Source organism: Barbus barbus (genome assembly GCF_936440315.1).
Source record: "Barbus barbus genome assembly, chromosome: 32".
In the NCBI taxonomy this organism is placed as follows: Eukaryota; Metazoa; Chordata; class Actinopteri; order Cypriniformes; family Cyprinidae; genus Barbus; species Barbus barbus.
In genome coordinates this window covers 26,861,768-26,877,014 of record NC_136760.1, presented here as the reverse complement: position 1 = coordinate 26,877,014, position 15,247 = coordinate 26,861,768, and the positions used below count along the sequence as shown (strand labels likewise).

At 34.9% G+C, this 15,247-nt stretch overlaps 1 pseudogene across 1 annotated transcript in view; it reads left to right on the top strand.

Annotated features, from left to right (window-relative positions):
• The window catches only part of LOC306852741, a 40,742-nt pseudogene that overhangs the window by 14,107 nt on the left and 11,388 nt on the right, over window positions 1-15,247 (top strand). The window contains exons 8-9 of the transcript in view: window positions 103-192; window positions 7,045-7,088. The product of the transcript in view is annotated as an uncharacterized misc_RNA (transcript). The remainder of the gene's footprint in view (window positions 1-102; window positions 193-7,044; window positions 7,089-15,247) is intronic.

Here is a 15,247-nt window from a genome sequence, read left to right as displayed (position 1 = left end):
AATGTATTATTATTATTTATTTTTCTGCTGTGTGATTTCTGTGTTATTGCGCAGGTGAATGAGGACTAATAACAGGTGTGTGTTGGTCATTTCTGTTGGCAGAACGTTGGCAAGCGAATGTCCTGCACTCAGTTCATCGGGAATCTGGAAGGACTAAACAGTGGCCATGATTTTCCGAAAGAACTCCTTAAGGTACTGTATATTTCATAAATACTCCGTACTAAAGCTGCATAGTGAAACTGTATTGCTTGCATTATTATTGATTGTAAATTGTCCACAGACAAGATCTGCATGTCAATAGACCATCTTTAGTAGATGATTCGAGATGTTCAGCAGGTGTGTTGTTCGTACCCGTGTGTGTGTGCGTGTTGGCACGGGTTGTGTGGTCATGTGACAGCTGTGCTATTATAGCGTTGAGAGCTGTGTGTGATTTGAAGCAGGAGAGATCTGTGTCCCGGTGGGAAGCGATAGCTCTTTAGTAGGTCATTTATTGGTTTATATTATTAGATTAGTGCTGTAATGTCATTGGTAGGAAACGGGGGATGTTTTGCTTCCATTCATTAACCCTGCAGGCACATTCTGAACTAATCAGATGAGTTCTTGAGTTAATACTAATGAGCTAAACGAGGTTTAGATTGGTTTCAGGGCCGAGAGCGGCTGCGTCGTGTGTGTTATCAGGCAGGAGAGGTTTTCAAGCTGCTGCAGGACTTTAACAATATTCACTTTTTTTTTTAAATAGAAAAACAAAAAGAACGTTTTTACATTAGAGGGCCACTGGGAAGGGGATTTTAAATGTACTTAAGTGTCATGAAAATAAGCTCATAATGCAAAAATGAAAACTAACTATTATATTTTGTGTATATAATTTATACATTTATTTTTATTTATTTTATTGTTTTTCAGTAGTATTACAGTGGGGAAAAAAAGGTTAATTGTAAAAAAAAAAATGGCAAAAATCTGTTATTATTTTTGTATAGCATGTGCTTGTGTTATGCTTATTGTCATGCAAATATGTATCTGTATTTTTAACTTCTGGGGGGGGGGGTTTACATAGGAAGTGGAAGGTCAGGTTGAAAGCATCGATTTGTGGGATACTTTTTGTTTATTTTGCACGTTCCATGGAGAAAATGTTTATGCACATTGTATGTACTACATATAGAGAGATAATTATGATGGTATGCTATTCTGAAAGTAACAAATTGTGGGTTTGCTGTTGGTTCAGTCTGGTTTGCACTGACCTGTCCTTCAGTAGTGGCTTTTTTGCAAAGCCGCATCACATTGTGACTGGAAAAAGGCAGAGAAAATCCTGTTTTCCATGGCATGGATCCTTTGAAATCTCAGTGCTCTGGTAAAGCCGCAGCAGTGAGCTGCTTGTGTTTCAGTCCTTCATCTTGTTGATGAAAACACTGACTCTCGCTGGGACAGAAACCGTCTGAAGAGCGGTAGATGAAGCGAGGAAGAGCCGATGGAGCTCGCTCTGTGTTCTTGCTGTTCATGCCAAGTGTTTTAAATCAGTCTGTATAGCTTTATGACGACCTCTTTCTTTTCTTTCCCTCCGGCGATCCTTTTCTCTGTCCCTCGCAACATCAGTTCTCACACTCTTGCCTCCTACTCGTTCTGCTTCTCTCATTTAAACTCAACAGCTGAGCAGGGCAGCTTACATAAGCACATTTCACTCACACATTGTCATATAAAGCAAAGCTGTTATTGTGAGGTGCTAATTATTGTTTAATATAAAATGCATTGTTTTGGCTCTAAAATCTGATTGGATGAACTACTTACAAAGACTATTTACACACATCAGTGAGGCACAGCAGAAGAATTATATATGGATGTGGCATATATATATATATATATATATATATATAAATGGTTTATTAATTTTTATAATTATTGTAATAAGAAAATATTATATTAATTTATATATAACATTAATCTTTCTCTCTCTACACAAATATGCATACAGAGTGTTCTCCTTTATTTATAATATGGTTTAAATTATGCTTTATAATGTTATATCACTATAGATAACTTATAAAATTTATTTAGTGTTTTTTTTTTTTATTTATTTAGAGGCTCAGTGTATTTGTTTATTCATAAAATAACTTATATTTCTATAGTTTAATAAATAATTTTGTATAAGTTCCTGTTATATTTTGAGTGTAGGAATGTTTTTTTTTTAATTATTATTATTATTTTTTTTTTTTATTTACACTAATGTAAACACCAGCATCCGAAGGCTAAAGCAATTAATGTATTGTGCACATGCATTTATTCAGGCAAAATTATTTTGTCTCATCTGTGATGGAAAAAAATGAGGTCAAATGCAAAGATTTTCTGTGTGCCCTGCAGGAGGCATTTCTTTAGTGCATCGGTGAAAGACGGTGGATTTGTGCCTGTCTCTCACACGTGGGTTGCTTGTGGGCTTTTGCACACGCTGGTGAGGAGTGCTTGAAGTGCGTCGTCGTCATGGAGACGGAGGGGGCGGGACTGAGGCTGTGGCACTGATAGGGTGGTCACAGACTGACGCCGACCCATTTTACTGAGAGGAGATAATGACAGACGGGAGGGAAACAATTAGCTCTTTCCTGTTGAGCAAACTCCCTCAACTCAGACTGAGCAGCTCATCGCTTTGTCCAGACGAGACGGCCGTGCAGGTGACGTCCATTCAGTCCCTGCACAGTGGGCCATGCTATTCTAGATACTGTATATCATCCAGGTCAGCAATAATCATGTTTTAAAAATTTGAATGAGTTTTCAAATTTGTTGAAAACAGTTTGAGTAAAGATGTGCAAGGAAATGCTAATTTAAGCTGAATTTAAATTTCATTTCATTAAAGCAATTAAAGCAAAGGGAAACATTCATATAAAATTTTCTGTTCAACTTTTCTCAAGTAATGCTAAAATTTTAGTCTTTGATATTAAATATTTTCGTAATATTTTAGGATATTAAAGCTATACAAATGCAGATCACTTCTGCCCAAGATATATTTTCTAATATGTTACAGTACAATGAATAATAAATGAGCCATATTTAAATGCATCTGCAATTCAAGTGCAAGTGTAGCTGTATAAGGGCCCAATCTTTATACTTTATTAAGAAATCTTAAAAGAAATACATGCTTCTTCTTAAATAACTTTCCTTTTGATGTTACCAAGCATATCTCATATAGAGACTTATATGTGCATGTTTATTAAAGACATTTTATTTTATTAATATTATGTATTTGATATGCTATTGCATAAATATTAAATATTTAGTAATAAATGTAAATGTTATGATAAATACAGTGTTACTATGTTAAAATTAGTTAAAAAGAAAACCGTTTCTAGTTGTGTATTTAATGTGCTTAGATAAGGATATGGATATTTATTTTATTATTTTTGTCTTAATCCGTTATGAATTAACTAGAAATATGTGAAGTTAAATGGGTTGAAAATGTTTCATTGTTAAACCATACACTTTAGCAGTAAATATGCACAGCAAAATAATTAGACATAATAAAACCTGTCTAGAAGGTCATATTGTATTTTACCCCAAATTAAAAGAAAAAATCATTGCCATTATTGTAATGTGAAAAAATCAAAATCAAATAAATAAATAAAAATGATTATTATATGTAATTTCATTTTTTTCTTTTGATTGTGGTGTGAAATATGAGCTGGATTTGGTTTAATGAGCTTCACCCCCATCTCATCTCTCTCTTTTCATGCTTTTTTTTAATAGACTGTATTTTTATAGACTATTCGCCAGTCACACTTGTAGTTTTATGATGTTCTTTGTGTTCATCTCTCTCCCATAATAATTTCATAATTCCATGTTCTCCCCTCTCGCTGTCCCACCTCTGAGCACAAGTGCTGAATGTTAATCAGCATTCAAAGCGAAGCAAGCTGCATGTGTGTGTGTGTGTGTGTGTTTGAGGGACCTGGATCGCTGTGATTGGCTGCCTGAAACCTGAAAGAGAGCGAGAGAGAGAGAGAGAGAGAGCTTGCAGCCTCCTCCGAGTCTCTCTGAGATTTAGAGACTTTCCGTCTGCGGAGCCTGAAAGATAAAACAGAGCGGCAAAGACGTCACAGGACGACGAGAGGAAGTGGACATTTTCTGATCGTCCGTGGACACGTATCTGTGTAGTTTGGAGGAGACCGCATCCACACGCACTTCCCAAAAAATCTGTCAGACCTATCATGGATCCCAGATGGACTGATAGATAAACGGATGCAAAGGGGAGTAATGCACATCTTCTGAAAGCACTTGGTCCTTCCAAGAAAGAAGAAAGAAAACCAGCTGAAGCTCAGAAGCAACAGGCTCCCATCCGTCTTCATCTCGGCTTGTTTTGCATTGATTTTTTTCTTTATTTAATTTTTTTTTGCATTACGTGCTGAATTTGGGTCATCGTTCGAGCCGGTGCAGGTGTGGGGATTCCAGTGTGCCGCGCTGACCACCTCTGTCTGTGTCTTATTTGAGGGCGTCGTGTGTTTGTTTCATGTTTTCTCCTGGTTTCCGTTCGCCTCATTCTATCTGCCGGATCCTGGCTGTTCTTTCACACTTCTGAAAGCTTTACTTGCCATCTGTGGCGTCACTGTATGCGTTTGGCCGCTTGCTGGTTGCAATGTTTAGCTTGTAGAAGTGGGTGTTTGTAGTCGACTGTTACATGTGTTCAGAGTACACACGGGAAATATCATACATTTCAAGATCACTGTACTTTTTATTTTGCTCTGAATTACTTGATTCTCCAGTTTTAGCGTCTCACAAACATAATGTGTAATGTATTGTTATATTGTCCTACAGATGGTCGTAGACACCCTGTTGCGTTGCTGAACATGTTTCATATTGCTTTCATGTTTAAGATTAGAAATTAAGACAATGGTCTTAACCCAAATAGTGATTTGCAAAGCCAAAGCGATTGCAAAGACTGCAAATCTGTGCTGAACTTACAAACCTGATTCAAAAAATGACCTGTAACACTTATTTTTCTCATCAGTCCATCTAAACAATTGGATTTTCCTTCATTTTTAAGCCGGATTCTCTTGTTTTTTTGTTTTTGGAGTGACCTCACCTGTTAACGAAGGAAGCCATGTTGGGTTTTTTCATGCGTTTCTTGTATTGAAGATTCGCATTTATGCATTTGGCAGATTCTTTACCCGAAGTGACACACTAAAGTCTGGGAATCGAACCCATGACCTACAGGAAGGCCCTAAAGCTTTTTTAGTTGAACAGTTGATGCTAAACATTGGAGTGAACTCATTTGAAGATCCAAACCCCACCTGGAGTTGATTATTTCCCATAGTGCACTGCAGTTTCAGACATGATCGGAGTGAACAGTCTGCACTCGAGTGGGCGCTTGCGCTCCCGCTCGCTCTGCTCTGTTCGATACGGGCGAGATTTCCGTATGATGGACCCGTTCCGTTACCCGCGAACACCCAGATCCCGATCGCTCAAACCTCTGGTGTTTCCGGACCTCCTGGGAAAAGCTCAAGATGGACAGAACCACCCACAGGCCCGCAAGAGGAAGAGGGTAACCTTGTCTCGTGTCACTTACCTGTTCATCACTCACCTGGTCATCTGTACCGGTCCGCTGCCCAAAAAAGGCCAAAACATTACATAGATGGACCATGCAACCACTTTTGATCAGATACAGTTCTGATTTTGTCTTTTTAAAGACCAAACACTCTTAAAAAATAATGGTTCCGTAATGGAACTTTTAACATCCATAGAACCTTTCCATGGTTCTTTATAGTGAAAAAAGGTTCTTTAGAGTTTGAGAACTGGTCACTGAAAATTCTTTTTGGAACCCAAAAAATGGTTCTTCTATGACATTGCTGCAGAATCCCTCTAGTGGAACGCTTATTTTTAAGAGTGTATCACAGTGCAGTGTACTTTTAGGAGTGCAGTAGCTTATAGATTACTTCAAAACTAATAGACATGAACAAAAAAAACTCCTATCTCTAGCTGAATTGGTTTTGTTTGAAATGAGCATTGGTGGGGAGATGCTGTTTGTTTTGCCCTGAGGGACCGAGAGGGTAAATTTGCTGCTGAATTTCTAGTACACACTGAGATTATTAGCGGTTCATGCTGAGGTTTCTTTTTTTCTAGATGAAAGGCCATGTGGAGGGAATAATATGCTTATTAAAGTCCTTCTCTCATGCATATTCAGTTTGGCATCTGAATTAGAACTTCTATTGCTTTTATATACATCTTATGATGATCTCTAAGCCAAATCATACAGCTATGCTTTATAGGATTAAAAAAACACATTTAATTTCTGAATCATTTTTATCTCTGAGGTTTTGTCCAGTATAGTCACAGTCTTTGACTCTGTCGGAGAATCAGTGTAGACAGTTAATTTGCAAACACAGGATTCCACTGTGACGCAGGTGTTTGATGACTGACGTCCGCACAGACTCGTCATTTACACCGATGATGTGTCAATTAAGTGCTAATGATCAGTAGGAGTCTAACAGCCATCTGTGATTGTTTTGTCTTTTATTTAGCTCTTTTATTAAAAGAGAAGGTGTTTTTTTTTTATATACTATATATATATATATATATATATATATATATATATATATATAATTTTTTTTTTTTTTTTTTTTTATTAAAAAATGTCTTATTTATTTTTTATCTTATTTTATAATTTCTTATATTAATATGATATTATTATAGTATATTTCTGTATTATAATTATATTTCTTAATGATTTAGCTTTTCATTATGTACTGCCATTTAGAAACAAGTACAAAACCCGAACAAGCTTAAACACTTATCTCTTCTGTAAATTTATGGTTGGAAAAGGTTTGGATTATTGGTTGTGGAGTTAAATTGATGCTTCACTGACTGTTAGTGAGATGTCCAGAATGGCTTTTATTTGTGTAGACAATGTGGCTATAACTGAATCAGATGTTTATTTCGAGGTGCGTCATCTGTCACAGTCTGATTATGATGCTACTTACAGCAGAATATATATAAACAGTCATTTACTGCTCAGGTGTGACTTCCTGACTGTACTCTCTCTCTCTCTCTCTCTCTCTCTCTCTCTTTCTGCAGGCCCTGTACAACTCTATTAAAAATGAAAAGCTGCAGTGGACAATGTAAGTGTGTTTTCTTCCTGTTTTCACGTTTAATGACTGTCAGGTTTTACAGTAGATGCAATGTGCTACTACCAAACTACCCACATAGAAGCACGAGTCAACTCATTTTATCATTCTGATCGCCCTTAAAGAACACATTACCATGGTAACCATAGTTTCCTCCAGAATAGCTGTTACAGTTACTGTCACTATTGTAAAATCTCAAACTATAGATTTCTGATAGTTTGAGTGAGTATTTGCTCCTGCAAATGTTGCTAAGATGTTCTGAGTTGTTTTTAGCGTATTGCATTGCGGTTGGGTGTTTGGTGCACTCAAAAATATATTACATTTAAGGTTTATGTTTTTGAATTACATACAAAATTCCCACACAGTTTTACCTTGAACTAATACATTTAATGGGATGTATATTTGTCAACATACAATCTGTTAATGTGAAAAGAATTAAGCAATGTTACAGTAATTTTGCTGTTGTTTTCTCTAATGTATCTAAAATATTTTTCGTTTTTTCGTTTTTATTTTCGTTTTATTTTAATACATCAGGTTAAATTACATGTAAATGAGATGCGTTGCCTTGGAATGAAATGTGAAAAAAAAGAAGTTTTATATATTTTATTTAATTTAAAGTTCATTTTAAAGTTTATTATTAGTTTTATTTATTTATTTATTTTGTTACGTGCAGTATTTCATTCTTAAATTGAGGCCTAAATATTTTTATTGGGTATATGTGTTTGTCCAAGTCTCCATGCTTTTGTAGTGTCTAGATATTCAGTGTCTATTTTATCATTTTATCATCTAGCAGGATGAAATTGCATGTTCAGTCACTTGGAAAGTAATTTCTTTGTTTAATAGCGATGCTTTATAACTGTAATAATAATGAAATGATTGCCATAGTAAATTTTCACAAGGATGAAAGATATGTGTGATGTCATCATGGGTGGAAATATCATAAATAGTGAAAAGAAAGCAGGTTTTAGTGTTTGAGGCGTTGGATCCGTGTGTTGTTTGCTAGAAACAATGGTGTGCGAGTGCTGCCTATTCTCTCTCTATATTCACACACCAATTAAAGACCCTGGCTTTCTGAGCGCTGTTGCTATGGTTACGGCTCCATGGATACCGCTGCATAGTTAGGGCTCGGCTGCGTTTCATCGATATGAATTCACCCCCTCTCTTTCTCTCTCTCACGGAGCCCTAACCTCGTTCTCATGTTCAACACTCATCTGCGCGCCCACACACACCACAGCGCTCTTTAAAGTGTCCTGCTCGCATCCTGAGCAAAGGTGAACACACAGACTCCTACTGCAGCTCCCAAAATAGCCTCATCTGTCCCTCCCTGAGCTCATGAACAATAGCGCAGCCGAGAAACGCCGGCCCGTCCGTATCGAGCCGCTCAAACTTACATCTGGGATCTTGTGCATGTGCTTTTATGCTTCTATTCCAATATTAGGATGTGAATTCTGCTGATTTTAATGAGCCACCAAGGTAGCGTTGTCTAGCCAGCTGACGTTTTTGTCAAGATTATGGGAATGACCTGCATGCATTTGATAGAATGACTTCAAAAAGATAAACCGATCTGCAGGGCTGGATTTACCTCTTATCATGACATAGTCAAAACAAATATTTGGGCCCCGTTCCCTATTAATATATATTACCACCCCAGCAAACAAGAATATTTCATAATCAGTGGAAAACGTTAGTGTTTTCTATGTTCAGTCAATAAAGATTGAATGTAGTTCTTTCTTTGAGAACAGCAGACCGTTCCATTAATAGGCTCCAGCGTTGTGGCCATATTACCTCTTCGGGAGTGCATTATTTCTCTAATAGGCCTAATTTTAACGGCCTGGAGTCACAACCAGAGAGAGGGGTAGGAGGGGGGTCAGAGAGGGATTGAGTGCGTGTAAATACCTGCGTCTGTGCGTCTCTCAGCTGTGTTCAGCAGTAGCAGCATCTACTAATAGCCAATCTTTAAGTTGAACTGCTTCAAGAACCTCGCTAAGAAATGTCATGTGGCTTTTCAGATAAATTTGCAGGGCAGGGCTGACAGCACGTTTCTGTCCGTGTCTCCGCGTGTGTGCGACTGAGAGTGAGAACGGGAGAAAGAAAGCGCAATTTCCATACATAAAAATGTGGAAAACATGGAAATAGTTTGTCATTTTTACCCTAATGGTTGTTATATTTGTCTTCTGGGGTTTTGGTTCTTTACTGTTGTAGATAACCCATAGTTTAAAAAGAATATTATATATCTCTTTTCATTGTGCCCCCCCCCCCCCATGTGCATAGAATGGTATACTTCATTCCCAGTTGGTCAATCCTGTGTTTGAGCAGTAAAATATTTTACATAGTCTGTGTTAAACTTATTTTTTTTCATATAAGTGCAATTCAATTCAACCTACCGCAGTAAAAAGCCATTTTTATCACATAGGCTATGCACGGCCATTCAGAAGTGATGCTAGGCTGAATTTTGAGCATCATCTCTCCAGTCTTCAGTAATCATTCTGATTTACTGCTCAAGAAACATTTCTGATTATTATCAGTGTTCAAAACAGTTGTGCTGCTTCATATTTATTTCATGGAAACTGATGCATTTTATTTTTCAAGATTCTTTGATGAATAGAATGTTCAAGAGAACAGCATTTATTTTGAAGTAGAAAGGTTTTTACGGTCACTTTTGATCAATTTAATACATCCTTTATTAACTAAATATAATAAACTTTAGAACAGTAGTGCTCATAATTTCCAGATTTTATTGTTTTATAGTTTTGTTTTGCTTTTTGTAACAACAATTTGGTTCAATGACAAAAATATTAGAAAAGCCTTCCAAATATAAACATTAAATGCTTTTTGTTTGTGTTTTTCTTTTTCTTTTCTTTTTTGTTGAAAATGTTGGCGGGGCAAGTACAAATGTGCCTTACTGGCCTGAATAAACCCTGCTGTTCATCAGGCAGGAGTGTTAATGAACCGCTATTACCCACACAACAATCTCATGAGCTGCATTCATCACAATGTCACGCAATGATCAATAATCAAGTCATTTTACCACGTCTGAGAGGGAGAAAAGAAGAAAGACTGGGACATAGAGACCGATTCTAGAGGAAAGGAAAGAGCTGTATTGATGGAGGTGCAGGAATTGAGCTGTTTACAGTCAGTAAAGAAAAAACACAGGGAACAAAAGACAGTAGACACATGCAGCATTTTCAGATCTGCTGCTGAGCTCACTTACTGCAAGAACATGAAGAATGCACCGCTGAAAACCAGAGAGATGGACATTTGCATTGTGAGAGGATGAGAGTTACAGCGTGTTAGAGAGCTGGTGGTGTGTGTGTGTGTCAGCATACATATGATCAGTCTATACATGAGAATCGTTCTGTCCTCAACAGGCGTTCCTGTTTTCCCAGCATGCCGCTCTATGAATCTAATCATTCTGCCCTTTCCTGATTACATGTTTCACCCTGCTGTCTGTTCCCTTCCTCTGCTTCAACTCTCTGTTTCTGTCTTCTAGAGCTGGACGATAAATCCAATATTGAATATATTTGACCATTGCGTGTCTTGTATAATATTTTTTTTTTTTCATTTTTGTGACATTGAGAACGTTACAACAGAGATCTTTTACATTTAGTCATTTAGCAGATGCTTTTATCCAAAGTGACTTACAAATGAGGACAATAGAAGCAATCAAAACCAACAGAAGAGCAAGTCTCGGTTAGCCTAACACAGTATACATTTTTTTTTTAATGATAAATAAAACGAAAACAAGTAGATAGAATAGAAAAAGATGCTAGTGTTAGAGGAATAACCGTTAACCGTGTCACTGATTTCAATCTCTTTATGGCAGAGTTTGACGTTTCATTTCCTTGCATCAGTTCAAGCTGTCTGTTACAATAATTCTATTCACATTTTCAAAGATTTGTTTACGACACTTATAGAACTGTTCATGAAGACTTTGTGACATTTTTCAAATGTCACAATGTAATTCTTTGAGAGTAGCGTTACAATAGTGTTCCAATTACAAATGTTCCAATTTTCAAATGGTATAATAAGTAACATGTTGATACTCATTATACATGTCCTTGATCTTGATGTCACCAACTTTATTTTTTTTTAGCTTCGTCTACTCTTTACTCTTCATCTACTGTTTGTGGCCTGAAAGAATTTTTTTTTTTTTTTTTTCTCATTGATGTTCCATTTATTTGATCAAACATAAATAGTAAAAACTGTAATATTGTGAAATATTACTACAATTTTAAACAACGGTAACACTTTAGAATAGGGAACACTTATTCACTATTAACTACGACTTTTCCCTCAATAAATTCCTAATTTGCTGCTTATTAATAGTTAGTAAGGTAGTTGTAAAGTTTGGGTATTGGGTAGGATTAGGGATGTAGAATAAGGCATTAATATGTGCTTAATTACTACTAATAAATGGCTAATATTAATAGGCATGCTAATAAGCAACTAGTTAAGAAACCCTAAAATGAAGTGTTACCAAAACAACTTTTTGAATACTTTGAGTACATTTTAAAATGTAATTTATTCCTGTGATCAAAGCTGAATTTTCAGCATTACTCCAGGCTTCAGTGTCACATGATCCTTCAGAAATTATTATAATATGCTGATTTGCTGCTCAAAAAACATTTTTGATGATTATCAATGTGGAACACAATTGTTCTGCTTCATATTTTTGTTAAAACCTTGGTACCTTGCTTTTTTATGCTGGTCTGTTTGCATATAAAGTTGAAACAAAAATCTTTTAGAGCATTTGAAATGCCTTTATTGCCATGTTTGATCAATTTAATGCATCTTTGTTGAATAAAAGTATTAATTTCTTAAAAAGAAGAAAAAAAAAAACTTACTGACCCCAAACTATCAAAAGGAAGTGTATGTTTAGAATAAAGATAATAAAATAAATTGCTATATATTCTAATTTGATCCTCCTTATGCTAGTTCTTATGTAAATAAATATTATTCTTCATTCCAATTATTACTAAGTTGTGTTTGTACTGTATTTTAATCTGTGAACTGAACATTTTGACTCTAATTGGCTGCAAATGGATATTTGGTTGAAATGATGAAATCAGTAATAAATAATTCAAATCATAAATGATCCAGTTTTGACATGTATATTGGTTAAACACGTTGTCTTTCTGTCCTGTGTGGTGCTGATCTGATCTGGAGTCAGCCGTGTGATTAGTGTCATTAGTCTCTGTGTGTTTCATCCGCGAGCGTCTCACGAGCACCATCAGTCCTGCTGTAATGGCTCTGGCTAAATTTATTCTTAAGGTTGTGGGTTTTCTTCTCCATCAGTCCTCCGACCATTGCTCTCGTTCTCTCTGTCTCTCTCTCTCTTTCTCTCTCGCTCTCTCTCTCTTCCTTTTGTGCCGACAGTTACCAGGCAACAGGCTTGAAGTTTTATGCACATGCTCAGTGTGAGAGTGATTAAACGATGTTTTTCACCCATTTTAGAGCAGCGCACACATAATCAGGCTGCTTTCACATCATTTGTTTCTTCTTGTGTCATCTGAATGCTGTTTATGAACGCAGCGCTGTCATGTGATCATTTAGTGATAATATCAGAAATCGCATCAAGAAGGTCATTCTGACATCTGAGAGATGAATGAGATTCAGAATTGGAATAGATTAAGACATTAAACAGACTTTATATAAGAAAAAATATTTGTTTTTTTTACCCCCAAAGTAAATGTGAATGGTATTCGATGGGGAAAATATTACCACCATAATACTAATGAACTATTATAGTTTTTTTTTTTTTTTTTTTTTTTATGTCTATATAGTTTTGAATTATTTATATTTCAGATTAAGTGTTATTTTAGTACTTAAACTTAAAATGAAAATGAGAAATGTTATATAGCTGCCACTACTGAACACTAGAAAATGTTTGCATCAGTCCTGAAATAGTTAAACTGATGCACAATTCACTTGCTGTCTGTTTGCATTTATTTATAGTTTTTGTGTAAATCACTTTGTACCTGAAAGAAGTAAAGCAAAATTGCTAAAAACATGCAATTATTTGGAATACAAATAATTACTAATTAAAATTATTTACATTTCTGAAATAATTGAATTGATTTGTTTTTTACTTTTATTTACATATACATTTTATTTATTTATTTATTGAAAATTAATGATTTAAGATTGTTCCTCAATAAAAAAAAATTTAAATCACTGAACATGGCCTGTTGACTGCAATAATACAGTATGTATTTCTAGGCAGATTTTTTTTTTTTTTTTTTTTGACAGTTTTTGAAATTATTAAATGTATCAGACCTAAGTGCATTTGTTATTTATTTTGTTTTTTAAAAAAGCTTATGAAATATTTCTGCAAATATAAAACGATATGGTAGAGCTTTGTCTTCTAGATAAAACTATATAAATAAATAAAAGCATGAGTTTATTTTTTAGATGTCTATTAATAAGAATTGAAGTAAAAAAAAAGCCTTGTGTATTTTGTAGCGACATGGTTTTGAGGTAGAAACTGTATTTGTGTCTCTATATTTTTGGCTGAGAAAGCTGCTGGTTTGTGGAGGTGATCTGAAGGTTTTTGGGCTCTTTGTGGCACAGTCTCGTGACTTCCAGTTGGCTTCTTTGCAGGGACTCGTCGAGTGTCTCTCCCCTGAGAAACATCACGCGGACGGGACGGCAGTGTGATGCGTGTCCTTTCTCTGAGAAAGGCACCATTAAAGGGGTCTCTTCTGCGACCTCAGACAACCGATGTGTGTGTTCAGGAGAAATATTACACTTCTGAGTGTACAGAATGTGGCGAGAGACCTCAGAAAACAGACAGGATCATTCACACATCCACACTCCTGCTTCAAAGCGCTCGTTCGAGACGTTTTCTGAGTACATTCGTGCCAAGGTGATTATAGTTAACTAAAATTAAAGCCATAAAAAAATACTTGAAATAAAATAAACTTTAACTGATATAAAATAAAATTCAGCTAGGTGCCAAGGCAACATTTCTCATTTTCATTTAGTTAAACTTAATGTCCTAAAATAACTAAAACTGAAAAAAAAAAAAAAACTGACAAAATGATATAAACAGGCAAAAAATACTAAAACTTTAACTAAAATTAAAATGAACTATAAAAAGAAAAAGTAATTCAAAATGTAAAACTATAATAGTATCTCAATGATACTAAAATACCACTGATTAAACAACAAAACAACACTTAATAAAGTAGTTTTTAGTATCATTAATATACGATTATAGTTTTATTCATATTTAGAATTTATTTTATTTGTAATTGTTGTTTTTTGTAATTTTTATTATTATTATTTTCAAATATGCCTATATAGTTTTTAATAATTTGAATTAAAATTTTAGTAAATTAAAATGCATATTTTTTAATAAAAGCTAAAATTTTGATGATTTGAGTTTAATGATTTAATGATAATTTCCATTTTAGTGAAATAAAATTTAGAACTAAAATTAAAAAGTTTTATTTTATTTTTTCAATTGTTTATTTCAAGCTACAAAAATGTTTTTAGTTTTAGTTCCAATGAACTGTAATCAGGCTACTTTTAAATTAGAAATGTACAAACATTTTCATTATTCAATTTCCACGTGTTTTTGCAACCGTTCCTTTAATACTTCTCGATATAAACAGTGTTGGGCAAAATTACTTTTAAAAGTAATGCATTACAATATTGTGTTACTCCCTAAAAAAGTAACTAATTACGTTACTTAGCTACTTTTTATGGAAAGTAATGCGTTACGTTACTTTTGCGTTACTTTCTAATCATAGCAAATGTAAAAGCCCTTTCACACCAAAAAAGTGTAATGAATAAACCTCAGGCTGAAGGAAAAGTGAATTCACGTCTGTAAAGTAGAACGCAGAAGAAGGTTCAACACTCTTCAGCAATAAAAAAAACAATGAAGCACAATTGTTAGTTTATCTAAAGTAATTTTTGCTTATTAGTATGGTTGAACTGGATCATCAAAGGTCAGCAGCAAAGACATTGGTTAATAAAATGGGATTAGATACGTTTGTGTTGTTTAACATATTTAATTATTGCAGGTTTGCATCATATTCTGAGTTTGCATTTCACTGTTTTAATTCATTTTGATGAATACTAAATCTGTGTTTTGTGAGTGCGATGAATTAATGCACATTCATGTTTAGTCTAGAACTACAGTAACAGCA